The 14,694-nt window shown below is 39.6% G+C and overlaps 1 long non-coding RNA gene across 2 annotated transcripts in view; it reads right to left on the minus strand.

Moving 5' to 3' along the window:
* Window positions 1-5,967: 5,967 nt before the first annotated feature.
* The window catches only part of LOC127662236 (uncharacterized), a 50,624-nt gene continuing 41,897 nt past the window's right edge, over window positions 5,968-14,694 (minus strand). For both annotated transcript variants that reach the window (XR_007972868.1, XR_007972867.1), the window contains one exon: window positions 5,968-10,919. This is a non-coding gene — a long non-coding RNA (uncharacterized LOC127662236). The remainder of the gene's footprint in view (window positions 10,920-14,694) is intronic.

Consider the following 14,694-nt stretch of genomic DNA (forward strand, 5'->3'; position numbering starts at 1 on the left):
AATGAACTACAATCCCATGCGGCATTGCGAATGATGTAACCAAAAAAAAAACAATGGAAAAATCTAAAACTATTGATTTAAATTTGTTGATTGTAAGTACAGAATCAATATATTTAAAATATATAGCAAAATATTCAGTAGTGTGAGAGTGTAGAGAGAGTGATTCAATTACATCATTCACAGTGCGTCATGGGATTGGGCAGACGATGCAGAGCTCTTTTGGTGTGCCTTTTGCCATGACTTAAAAAAAAAAAAGTTATTGTTAATAAACAATTCTCATATGGAGTAAATTAATGGTATTTCACTTCCGGAACCAGACTGTTGCACAGAATATTGCTCATACTTGAGGTTCTAAAACCTCAGAACACCATGTATAATTTTGGCATGTAATTCAACTGATTATCATTGAATGAGAAACCCTAGCCATATCTAGGGACCAGAATATCACAGAAACTTGGGGGTAGGTTTTTTGGACTTGGGGTAGTAAGCAACCTCCTAGTAATGCACAAAAAAACACTCAGGACACCTTAGTAACCGCATAGCAACACAATGGCAACCACCCATGACACACTATGAACATGACTACTTTTGCATGGGTAAGCACCACTCATATTCTTCACAAAACATATTCTATTCTATTTGCTAAGGGGAAGGAAAAAAACCACAGTATTAATTCAGTGTAACTTGTGCTGCTTGTGCTATGGAAATTAATGATACCTCAAATCGTGAGCCATATCTCAGAATATCGCAGAGAATTTAGGGTCAGTCATACTGACGAATATATTAGTTCATTGTCAGGGTTGTAGAGATGTCAACTTCCTTTTCTCTGTACAGCTGCTGAAACAGCTGTCTGTCTTCAATATGGGGAGGGGGTGATAAAAGCTGTAGTACTTCCTGCCCGCTCAGCAAGTCTGCCATCTCTGTCTCTGAAGGTCAGTGACTGCACTCAAAGCATCTGCACACATCTGCTCCACTCTGCTTTACCTAATCCTATAACATGGATATCAGTGGCAAGGATACATGCATTTCCAAACATTAGTTTTCAATAGCAAAACTTTAGCAATTTTATATTTTTTTTTGCGTAGAAATTCCAGACTAAATGACTGAAATACGTGTCACGCCATTGAACACGGCATAAATATACAGTATAGTATACCTTTGCACATCTTACAAAGCACTTTGCCAGTAACAGAGGGCTTAAAATCAATCCTGGTTGCATATCAGCTGAGTCAAACACCCTGTTGTGTTGCAATATCATATGGAATTTATTTGGATGTCCAACCTGACTGCTTCCAAATCACTTGTGATTAGATAATTGATAATGGATCCACACCATTACTGTAAGGTCACCTGCATCAAAACAACATAGCAAAACTCTCTTCCCACTCCCTTCATTATTCCTCATTAGTGGTACATGGTAAGGTGGACCATGACACCCCATAGACTTAAATTGAAGGAAGGACCTATGCCATATCTAGAGACAGAATATCATAGAGACTTGGGCCATTAAGTAAACATCCAGAACACTCCAGCAGTGTCCTAGGAACCATCCGGACCCACCTAGCAACTGCATAACGACATGCCAGGCACTCCGGACACCTTACCAATGGCAGAGCAACCACCCAGAACACCCTAGCATCTTAGTAGTGAATTCTGCATGGGAAAGCACCACTCTAATGTAAAAGTCTATTTATTTATATACTAGTTGTTCCCTATGGCTGGAACACTGTAGCCTAGACTCAATCTGATCCAATGAAACTGTATGTCTGTCCATCATCTGACCTGGCAGTGAGCGCAACCTGATTTAAAAAAAACACATACAGACAGCCTCCATCTGTAGCCGACATTGGATTACTGTCAGGCCAAGCGAGGAACCGTTAGCAAATACACAGAGAGAAATGCAGCATTCCCGTTTGTGGCAGTGTTATTATGGTTAACCAAAAATAAAGTCAAATAAAATAATAAAATACAAATAAAAACATTTATGTCATCTGAAAAAATAAATAAAACCTAATTGGAACCAAGCTAACATTTTCATGACTAACCATCTGCATTAAACATCAAAATACCACTAGATACTGATAACACAAGGTGACCCATAGAAATTGAACACAGTTAATCATACAGAATTAAATTATATCAGTTAAAGCAGCAAATTCAGAAAACCTAAAATACAAAAGAAAATGTATATATATATATATATATATATATATATATATATATATATATATATATATATATACATATATAAAAAACATGGCTTATGGTGCGAGAGTAACCACAAACGGTAAAAAGAGAATGTTTGTCTTGAGAGAGGGATGTTTTATCTTGTTCAACATGCCAGGATATTTCACATGGAGCTCAGTGGAGAATTATTTTTGGCCAGCGTCCAGTATGCATCCTCCCCTGCAGATCTCTTATCCATTGAGGCTCCATGAAAACCCCAGAGCAAGATAATCAAACCGCTCCCAAACACCAATTAACAGGCATTCAGCCCAGCCAAGAAATCTGTTGTGTGTTTCAAAACAAACTCTCACAGTAGACTATGAGAAGTTAATAGACTCATTAAAAGATAAGCTCAATCAACAGTATTTGTGGCATAATGTTGATTACCACAAAAATGTATTTGACTTCCTTTTCTTTAAAAAAAGCAAAAAACTATGTTACAGTGAGGCACTTAAAATGAAACTGAATAGGGACAATTTTTGGAGGATTTCAAGGCAAAAATGAGAAACTCATAATTTAGAAAAGCACTTACATAAACTCTTCTGTTAAAACGTGTGTGTATTATTTGAGCTGTAAAGTTGTCTAAATCATCATTTTTGCAGGATTACAGAGTTTACGGCATTATATCAGAATAGAAACAACGTTTTAAAATTGGATTTAACTTTACACAGTAATTTTATAGTGCTAAAATCATGTCAACATGCATATTGTCTATGTCTTGTGGATATACTTTTGAAACCGTGAGTATTTTATTAATGAATATTCCTTAAAATAAGATAAGCTCAACTTCCTATCAATTCTGAGACACTTGAGCTGCACATGACAATCCATCAAATATTTCCAGCTGTGTTCTTACAAGGTTGCAAAAATGAATTTTTCTCTAGACAACTGTAAATGATTATATGTGCTCTTAGGGACATTCATACAGGGAGCGTTTTTAAATTCAAAGACAGCGAGACGCAGCTCAGGGGTTTCAAGCCGTGCATTTACATGTTTCTTAACTTGACACAACATCTTAAAAACGCAGCACTCATGGTGAGCGATGAAGAAACACAATGAGACATGTTGCAACAGTCAAAGATGTTCATCTAGCACATGTTGTTTACTGTGTGAAAAGCCCCTTAGGCTCTTTTTGGTTCAAAATAGAGTTTAATTCACTTTCACATGAACCAAACATGTCAAATGGACTAGGGTGAGCACCAAAATCTCTAGTGCGAAAGCGCCCTCACAAATGACCCGATTCGAAGAATATATGTAAAGATAGGTGGAAAAAAACTAGCTAAGTAAGTATCTCAGCAGGTGGAAACTTCAAGGTCTGACAGGAGGGAGTGATTTGTATGGCAGGTGTTCAGTACTCCGGGTCACCCGGGTGAAATCCTCACCGTCCTAAACCTTAACTGCAGTAATTCATCACTGTAGTGACACAAACAAAGCAATGGGACGCTGAACTGGCTAAAACCTCAACAAAGCCATTTATCTTGTAAACCACTCTGGTCTATGAGGGCAGAGATGTTCTTTGTGCTCCTTATCTTGACCCCATGCATCATTAATCAACATCACCTCCAGATGATCCAGGTTGAATATCTACTTTATATTAAATATGAATTTGAGGTGTATCTCACAATCAATAAGCCACCTCCCCCTCATAGAAAGAAACAAATACAGAATACACACAACCAAAGAGCTCAAAGTGGCTGTTAGTAAATTCAGTAAATCATTGATGCATGCTCATATCTGTATTCTATATTATTAGCATACCCTCATCATTTCTAAATAAATGCTTTGAAGAACCACTTTGCAGCTCTGAATCCTTAATGTGCACAAGTGAAGAGGAGTTCACACTGAAAGCGATTAGATTGCTGCCAGTCGCCAAGTGTCTGTATTGTTGGTTGCTAGTTTGTGTTCCAATACTCGACTTCGGCATCCAGCTGTATGTGGCAGCGAATCACGTATGCTTTACTGTCCCTTGTAGAGACAGTAAAGCAACAGTCTGGTTGCGGAAGTAAAAATTCTATACATTTTTGCCATAGGGGAATTTATTTTTAATGATAACATATAAAGCTTTAAAGGCAGATGTACCGTAAGTTCTGAGGTTGTTAATCAATGGTAGATGCTTCTATTGAGTCCATCAGCTCACATTATTTCAAAGGCCGACAGCGACCACTCACTTCCACTGACTGCTAATGTTGCAATTGAGTCTGTGTCCCAACAACCTAAAACTACTTATTTATTTGTATATCTCAATATTTTGCAATTCAATTAAAATATATCGCTAATTTACTTATAATAAAATGACTTTAAATCAATCGATTTACATTTTTCAATGGTTTTTAATTTCGCAGAGCCTAAATAACAGTCACTTTGTCACCGTAAATTAGAGGTCTGTGCGGGAATCATTTTTCAGACCTGTTCCCTTCCGCTCCTGTGAGATTATGTCCCGCTCCTTAAAAAATATTTGTCCCGCTGCTGCCGGAACTTTTACATTTTGTCCCACTCCCACACACAAATGCCCGCAGCTAGAGGTCTGTGAACAGAGATTGTGAACAATCAGTTCTCTCAGTCAACATGTTGAATGCAGGAGAAATGGCGGGAGTACAGACTTGAGCGACTTTTACAAGGGCCAAATTGTTATGGCCAGACGACTGGGTCAGAGCACCTCTGAAATGGCAGGGCTTGTGGGGTGCACCCGGTCAGCAGTGGTGAGCATCTACCAACAGTGGCCCGAGGAGGGACAAACCACAAACCGGCGACAGGGTGTTGGGCACCCAAGGCTCATCAATGCAAGCGGACAATGAAGGCTCTATCTGATCTGGTCCGAACCGACATAAGGTCTACTGTCTTACTAGCCACAGAAAATGTTAATGATGGTTATGGGAGGAATGTGTCACAACACAGTGCATCAAACCCTGCTGTATATGGGTCTGTGTAGCCCGGTCAGAGTGCCATGATGACCCCCGTCCACCGTTGAGAGCACCTACAATTGGCACTTGAGTGCCAGAACTGGACATTGGAGCAGTGGCATTTCGCATGGTCCAATGAATCCCGTTTTCTTTTACATCACGTGGACAGCCGTGCACATGTGCACCACTTACCTGGGGAGGAGATGGCACCAGGATGCGCTGTAGTAAGACGACAAGCCTGTGGAGGGAGTGTGATGCTCTGGGCAATGTTCTGCTGGGAAACCCTGGGTCAGGCCATTCATGTGGCCGTCAATTTGACACGTGCCACCTACCTAAACATTGTTGCAGACCAGGTACACCCCTTCATGTCATTGATGGCAGTGGACTCTTTCAGCAGGATAATGCACCCTGCCACACAGCACACATTGTCCAAGAATGGTTTGAGGAACATGATGAAGAGTTCATGGTGTTGCCCTGGCCTCCAAATTCCCCAGATCTCAATCTGATTGAGCATCTGTGGGATGTGCTAGACCAACAAATCCGATCCACGGCAGCTTCACCTTGCAACTTACAGGTCTTGAAGGATCTGCTGCTAATGTCTTGGTGCCATATACCACAGGACACTTTCGGGGCTCTTGTAGAGACCATGCCTCGGTGGGTCGGTGCTGTTTTAGTGGCACGCAGAGGACCAACAGCATATTAGGTGGTTATAATAGTTTGGCTAATCAGTGTACAGTATATACTTACAGTATATATTTAGGCCCAAGAAATAAGATATAGATCTCAAACAAATGAAATAAGAAATTAGAAAACAAACATGGATTTCTAAAACCAACTTTATAACAGAAAACAAGAGTGGTACATTCCACTGCATGGAGCACGAAGAAGAATTTGTATAAATTAGCCACCAACCCTGCACCTGAAAATAGTTTATTTTTGGTTGCTCTTGCTCACCAGAAGAATAACATTCTGTACCTTAAAAAATTACATAAATTTGAGTTACTTTTATTTTAAGCTATATTTTGTGGGAGTCCCTTGAGTCATTTCTTTTCCCTGCTCCACCGCACAAACATTAGAGTTTTCCCACTTGCATTTAGCAATCCAAACTTTTACCGAGCCACACTCTGTTGCGACGGGTCATGCGGGAGTGTAGCCTCTACTGTAAATCGCAGACAGTGTGAATCCATTTAGTTATTAGTTTTGCCTGCACTCCTCAAGCCACCTTTTCATTTCTAAGGAAAAATCTGGAAAAAGCTAAGATTTGGAGAGTTTTCCCAAAAGCATCATTCATCTAAAGTCACCATGATTAAATGTAAAAAGTGTGACCTCTATCCTCCAGAGCACCTCCACCAATCAATGCATTGACATTACAAACAACAGCCACTATGATGTGTCCCAATTCCCACAAGTTTAAAGCACCAGCCTCATATGAGAAAGGTTGTCTGATAAATGAAGAGGTGGGGGACGATTTTACATTGAGTTCTGTGGTACTTTTCAAGAGGCGAGTGGACAATGTCATGGTTAATTTCCTGCGGCTTCCTGCCCGACACATCTGGCTTTGATAAACAGCTGGCTTGGGGGTGTGGGGGGAGGGACTGATATGGGCTGACTTCAAAACTTGGACCACAAACCTAATCTTTAGAAAACACTTAACAAAAAAGTTTGAGTGATATCAGGCCAGAGGTTGGTTTTTGAGGACTTCTCCATTCTCTGCAATTCAGCGGTTCTCCTGCATATACTCATTATAATCCAATCAAACTGAGCTCTGCTTTTAGATGTGTAAGAATGAGGTTGAACACTTAAGTGTTTTGACACACACAGCTGCTTAAAAAGTTAGGTCTGCAAAAGCTACATTTCATGTGGCCGACTGAAAGGGGCACATGATTAAATGAATCATGTGAAGAGCTGTAATATGCAGTTGGCAAACTGTTGGTTACCACAGACATTAATTTCGACTCCTGAATGAAGGCCTAACAGCAATCCTGCAGCACCACAAATAAACATTTAATGCAACTATCACACTGTTTCACAAGAAGTACAACTGTAACTCTTAGTTACTCAAGACTGGTGTGGTAGAATTGCTTACCATCTATGTTTGTTCCATTTCATGGCCAGGTAAGGCCACGTCCACACTAACCGTTTAACACACTAGCTGAAATACTCAAACCAGCCCGTATGGCTCCAACAATCATCCATGTGATTATCTAATCAGCCAATCGTGTGTCAGCAGTGCAGTGCATAAAATCATGAAGATACAGGTCAGGAGCTTCAGTTAATGCTCACATCAACCATCAGAATGGGAATTTTTTTTTTTAATCTCAGTGACTTGCACCGTGGCATGATTGTTGGTGCCTGGTTTGAGTATTTCTGTAACTGCTGATCTCCTGGGATTTTCACGCACAACAGTCTCTAGAATTTACAGAGAATGGCCAGACTGGTTCAAACTGACAATGTCTACAGTAACTCAGATAATCGCTCTGTACAATTGCGGTGAGAAGAATATAATCACAGAATGCTATTCTGAGATGCGGGTTGGCACTGACTTGATAGCACGAGGGTGACCAACACAATATTAGGCAAGCGGTTTTAATGTTGTGGCTGATCGTTAATATTATGAAAAATGACGTACTTTTTGGGTTCTTTCTGGTGAGAACCTATCGCATGCCATCAAAATACTTGGAATATGACATTTAAGCCTGACTACTAGAATAGTTTTATGATTCTTTTGGGACCTTTTTTAAGCTTTCAAGTGAGGCACTAGCCATATTGTTGAAAAGACAGGTTGTGAAATTAATTTAAACACTCAGATATACAGGGTTGGAACAAATTGGCTTAAACAAAAATTTACATTTACATTTATGCATTTGGCAGATGCTTTTATCCTTATTACAGGGACAATCCCCCTGGAGCAACCTGGAGTTAAGTGCCTTGCTCAAGGACACAATGGTGGTGGCTGTGGGGCTCGAACCAGCATCCATCTGATTACCAGATTACCAGTTATGTGCTTAGACCAATACACCACCACCACTCCTATAAAGTACGTATTTCAGCTTGAAGGAATAGTTCACCAAAAATGGGAATTCTGAGCAGCATTACTGAGGTTTTGTTAGTTCTCTGGACATCTTCACATCACACTATTAGCTTCTTCACTTCCAGACCGGTTCTGGCTCTGCTCTTATCACTCCATTGACTGCCCTTATGCTGTGAAAGCCAAACATTTTCCCAGATGATCTCTTTATATATAGAAGATCCTCTTCTCATACCTACAGAAAAAGCAGAACAAAATGGATGGGGGAGGTTTCTGTGCCTTAAGTGCTCTGATATTGGACTAAAAACAACAATACTCTCTGGTTGAGTTATTATTATATACTGTGTATTGTTCTACACAGTCTGCTGAGAGTTTCTGCACCAAGATCAAGGCCCTTCCTTCATGAGGGTCTAGAAAGTTCCCATATATTTTCAGCCTGAGATGAAATGCTTGTTGCTCACGGAACATTTATGAACCGTTTGCATTCAGTGTACAGGTTGTTATCCATCTTTAGGAAGCAAAGAATTTACAAAGTACCAAGCAGCTACGATGTGGACTTTTTACAATGCAAATTCCTACAATGGCATTGGTAATTGAAAACTTCTGTGTTAGATGGACGTCTTTGACCATTACACTGCGACTCACTGATTTTTCAGAGGCTTGCACAGGAGCACTGCATTTTTTAAATTACAGCTGAGTTCACACATTCTGAACTCAGTTGCAAGTTAAAAAGAAATTTCACTTTTAAAAACTCACTTAAAGACACCTGTATTCTGTTCTAATTGTTGCACTGCATCCAGCTTTATTTAACGCAAGAACATATTTGGTGTGAACGGTCCCTAAGAGACTGATCGGCAATCAGACTTAACTCACAGTGAAATCTGAAACACTAGGTTGACTTTTCTTTAGCAAAATTGGTCTGTGCTTACCAAAATGAAAAACAATGCCCCAGTGGCCAAAGCAGTAAGTGTTGATGGGGCATACGGATGAGTAAGCTCGACTTTCTGCATGTTATGACCACAGAGGGGAGCCAAAAGCAAGTTGTGAAGTGAGTTGTTTTCAGCTGTACAGGCAGTGAGGAGGAATGCACATTTTATAAACTGTGCCCCCCAACCTAAACTCCACACCAAAACATAACCATCAGAGAAGTAAAAATGTAATGTTGGAGGTAAAATGCAACCTCTGAATCGTACTCGTCACTAAATATGCGAACATGATTACTTCCTGGTTTCAATGTGGGATCCGAACCGGGATCTCTCACATTGCTGACGTAATGTGTTCTGGTCATGCCACAAGGGAAGGTAAACACACTGGAGTGAATGCAAAAATGTCTGATGAGAGATGCCGCTGGTCGGTGAGTCGGCACAATGTAGCCGATACTAGGGAGCTGGAAGTCTCGGAAACAACATGCCAACTTCCCGTGTGATCATGTTGTGTCAATTAATGGAATGAGCAGTCATTTTCTTACAAACCAGTCTTTTTTTATGGGATCACTGATTTCAGACTGATTTTCTCATTCCTACTTTTCAAGTGAGCAGTTCTTGCCCAGAAAAAACTATGAAGTGGACCAGACTTATTGCCGATGGTCCAAAGTGTGGCTCTGCAAGGCTGCTTCCATTTAGGCTATGGTTCTCAGTCTACTCTCTCTTACTCTCCCAGGCATTATCATGTCTTGAGTGCTGAAATGGAAACAGGATGCTCATTAGACAGGCATGATCAGTGCAGGACACATCTGATAGCTGCTATCTCTCTCCATCTCTCTAATGGGAGAAACAGCAGTCTGGGATTAATGATGTGAAAACCCATTCTCATGAAGTAATGCATTCACTTCTGTTAACATGACAGAGAACAGCAAAGCTCAGATAGAGACACCCGAGAAGTGATGTGAACCTGGTATAATCGGATGAAATTAAAACTTCACATAAAGGAATAGTTCATGCAAAAATGAATACTCACCCTAATGTCATTCCAAACTTGCATGACCCTCTTTCTTCCATGGAACACAAAAGATGTCAAAATACTTTTTCCTATCCCAGTTTAATATGCAGAGACAACAATAAGTAAGCTTTTCATAGTTTGAACACTGTCAAAACATTAATCTGTTTGTTGGAGCTGCCCGAATCAGCAACTTTGGCTCAACCATGCAGTATCAGGGCAGGACTATCTCTCGGTCCAACCAATGACAGAATCCTGTTTATGAGACATGTTTGAAAACAGTCATATTTTTTGTGATTCAGTTCAGCACGGAAATGACACATTTTCCCTTTAATAAACTAATAAAATGGCATTTAATGTATAGGCCATCCAAGTGACAGATCGCTGTTTAACAGTTATTGAGAAGATTATAAAAATTATTCATCTAAAAAATTACAAATAAAGTCATCCCGCAGACAAAAGTTCTATGATATGATATTTATGATATGATAAATAGATATATTTCTATGCTTAGTTCTGTAACAGTCATACAAGAGATCAAGAAAAAGAAGTTCATTATATCTCTTGTAATCACTGTTACTCAATATTAAGCATCTATAATGTAAATAAATAATTTAAGGCCAAGAATATTTCCGTCTTCTCAGGCACTTTGCAGTTTCCAGGCGAAGAGGGACCATCGATTTAAAACACATCCTTAGCTGAAGAGTCTGTATCTCCTTCAACAGACCTGACACTGGAAGACACATGATCCTGATTGACAGACGGCAGCCTCACTGACATCACTCTGACATCACTTCCTCTCCCTTCTGTGTGTAGAAACATTTCTCCACCTGTGGTATAACAGGTAGAGCCAACATTTAAGTACAGGTAAGTGACATAAACCATTATTTTCACAAGATATTTTAAAACAGATAATGCCGGCTGAAATCTGATTGGATGAGCCATGTTTGAAGCATTTGAGAAAGATCCCATACACAGTCTGCACACATGTAACACAACATCAATTGAATTCTAAATTATTGTGCCAAGTTATTAGCAACTATAATCATAACACAATAAGTCTATCGTTAAGGAATAAAATTACTTGACGGATGAATTGTTTATTGATTATTATTACATTTAATACAACTGACCCTTTGCTAAGCCCCGCCTTAAAAGTGCTTCTGACCAATCCTGTCTTAGCAACTGTTGCCCTGCCACCATTACTCTGACATGTGTTTGCTATTTACAGCCTATGGAAGTAATGTGTGTTTGAGTAGTTTTAATTTAATTATTTATCAAAATAAAATAAAAAAAATTAAAACATGTTGTTGCCAGGTCATTTGTAATAGTGACACAAGCTACCCAGAAAGGATACCTGCAGTGCATTGTTTTTTTTTTAATCTTTAAAAAAAATCCGGAGAAGAACATGTTATGGATTAAACTGTGTCAGCTCTCATTCCCAATGAACATATAACACCTGCAATGACACCTTCATTTGCTACATTGTAAATTAAAGCTAAAAACTGGATGCTAATTCATTTCTGTATTGATTAAAGTCATAGTAAAAGCGATAGTAAATATACAGTTCACAGCATCAACATGAGTGTGTTTAAAACAGGTCTGTTCACTTACACTAATGTTATTAGATGTGTAATCGCTATTAAATGAAGTTTTTCTCTTTTCAAGTGACTGTTATAATCATTTGCCTTGATTTTGATTTACAGTCTCCACAGTTGTTTTTATCAAATTACTGTGTAATTTAACAATTTCTCTTACAAAGAAATTCAGAAAAATATGCATTACAATGTCACTCTTCATACCAGCCCCCGTTAAATTATTATCCATTCCGTTTCTAAGAATATTTAGCCAAAAACCGCACCCTTTACGGCAATCTCTTATTCATTCCATTGGGGAGTTCTGCAGAGCTTGTTAGAGTGAGCAATCGTAATTAGGAGCCGGAGCTTAGCGAAGGGCCAATTATTTATTTATTGAACGGTTTGACTGGTGTCTTTCTGTATTTCACGGATCAACACGATTGATCGCGGATGCTCTAATAAGACCCATTTGCCCCGCAGCTGCTGGTAGTGTTCAACTATTCACGAAGGAATTGCACGCTCGCAAACGGCTGTTTTTTATTTCCGAAGTACAACAGTTGAGACAATATGAGGCCAAATCAGATCAAATGACAATTTTATATGAATAAGACCACCATACAAGATCTAAAGGGATGAACAAGGCCCCATCTGCACCACCAAGTAGCTTTGATTTGATACGTGTTTGTAGATTTACAAGTGTATATTAAGCTGTAGCCTAAGTAGTATACTAAGTACTGTAGTTTAACTACTTAGCTTGTAGTTTGGAAAGCAACAGTTTTCAAGTAGCTTCCCCAAAACTGGTTGCTAGGTGGTTTCTTACTAGCGCAAGTCAACCACCCAGACCACCCATGCAACAATCTACTTTAAACCAGTCACTTTCTACAGCGCTCTACAATGACATTCCATGATAAGTACAGTAGGTCAAGTTTTTGGCTATAACACAATTCCATGTGGTCCATTTGGTATAATTTAGGCATTACAATGTAATTAAGTCACACCTGTAATGCTTGCCAAATCACTCAATGCTTTCCAGTTTATGACACATGGAAAAGGACTGTGAACTCATTATCAGCTCAAACTGACATCAGCTGCTCATTAGAACATCTTTTTTACAGTCAAACTGGCCTTGCAGTAACACACTTACACGGACAAACAAATACTCATCAGTCATTTCCTCTACATTGGAGGGACAGCAGGCAGAGACTGGGTGGGCATTTACCCAGATCAATGGGGCGTGCAAGAGAGGAAGTGTGAGTGAACAGAGAGCCTTGCGGGACCGCTGGGCATACACTGATGGAGATCAGCCCCGGCAGTACTGCAGGGGAGGGAGACTCAGCAGGGAGTTCTGATTTAAGCTCTCACACATATACAATAGAGAAAGATGCACTTTCCTGTGTGTTTTCTAAAGCTGTTAGGGAACTGTCACGGATGAGGAAAATGACGCTGGAGAGGTATGTTCAGGAACTGTGAAAACTTCCTCAGATACGTATAAGGCTTAAATAGGCCATACTATAAAGTTTTACAATAGAACTCTACAATTCATCAACACACAGTGTTCTAATTCCATTGTTTTTATTTGTTTTTGTTTACATTCTACATTTACATTTATTCATTTGGCAGATGCTTTTATCCAAAGCAAAAGAGGAAAACTCTTTTGGTACGAAAAGTGCCATACTACAAAGTTTCCCTAGCATCAGAATAGTATTCAAAACAGATTTAGTGACTTGTTAAGTGCTTATGGAAAAGATGTGTTTTAAGTCGTTTTTTGAAGACAGAGAGTGAGTCAGCTTCACGGATGTAGTTGGGAAGGTCATTCCACCAACGTGGTATGATGAAACTGAAAGTCAGGGAAAGTGTTTTGGTGCCTCTTTGTGTTGGTACGACAAAGCGATGTTCCGCAGTTCCTTAGCCGACCTGGTGGGCGTGTAGTTCTGCAGAAAAGATTTTAGGTATGTTGGAGCAGATCCAGTGACTGTTCTGGATGCCAGCATCACAGACTTGAATTTGATACGTGCATCAACCGGCAGCCAGTGGAGAGAGACAAAAAGTGGTGTAACATTTGGTTCATTAAAGACCAGACGTGCTGCTGCATTCTGGATCATTTGCAGAGGTCTAATTGCACATGCAGGGAGGCCTGCAATGAGAGAGTTACAGTAGTCCAGTCTAGTTATGACAAGTGACTGAACAAGTAGTTGTGTGGCATGTTCAGAGAGGAAGGTTCTTATCTTCCTGATTTTGTAGAGTGTAAATCTACATGATCTTGCAGACTTTGAGATGTGATCTGTGAAATTTAGCTTGTTATCGATTGTTACCCCTAGATTTCTGACCGTTTTGGAAGGCGATACTGTAGTTGTACCCAGCAGCATGGTGATGTTGTGTTCAACAGCAGGATTGGCTGGAAAGACAAGGAGTTCGGTCTTGGCTGTGTATATATTTTACTATAAAATGGGAGCAAAATGGGTTGCAAAAGCATTTCATGTTTGAGTAAGCTGTTTTTGCTGAGTCTGAAGTAACCCGACAAACAGTCAGGTTATGGGTCCATTTTTTAAAAGTATAACTTTGTGTTTGGATCGCATTTGCATTTGTGATTAATGAAAAGAATACCTGTTTCACGCACACGCTCTCACTCACAGACACGTGCAAACAGGTGAGTAAGGGGCTGTTCACACTGAATGCATATTTACGTGCATCTGCACTGTTTTTCAATAGTTTTTCTACGTAAACACGTGCTGGGCGGACATTTTTAACCATTTCACCTCAACTTGTGAAAAACCTTGATTTAAAAAAAAAATGCACCTCGAGAGACCAGCGTTTTGTTTCATTCTTTGTACTGCATATAGTGTTTTTTAGTTCAGGTTTCAAAAACATTAGACGTTCTGAAGAAGTTCAGGTTTACTGTTCCCATATGGTTACTAATCTTTCCTACAACACTTGAAAAATTATTTCTTAATCAGCTTTTTTGCAGCTTTTGTTATAAATGGTTTCATTAGACTGGAGCTTTGCATTGCGAACATTACCATATGTCTAC

Source organism: Xyrauchen texanus, chromosome 22 (assembly GCF_025860055.1).
Source record: "Xyrauchen texanus isolate HMW12.3.18 chromosome 22, RBS_HiC_50CHRs, whole genome shotgun sequence".
NCBI lineage: Eukaryota > Metazoa > Chordata > Actinopteri > Cypriniformes > Catostomidae > Xyrauchen > Xyrauchen texanus.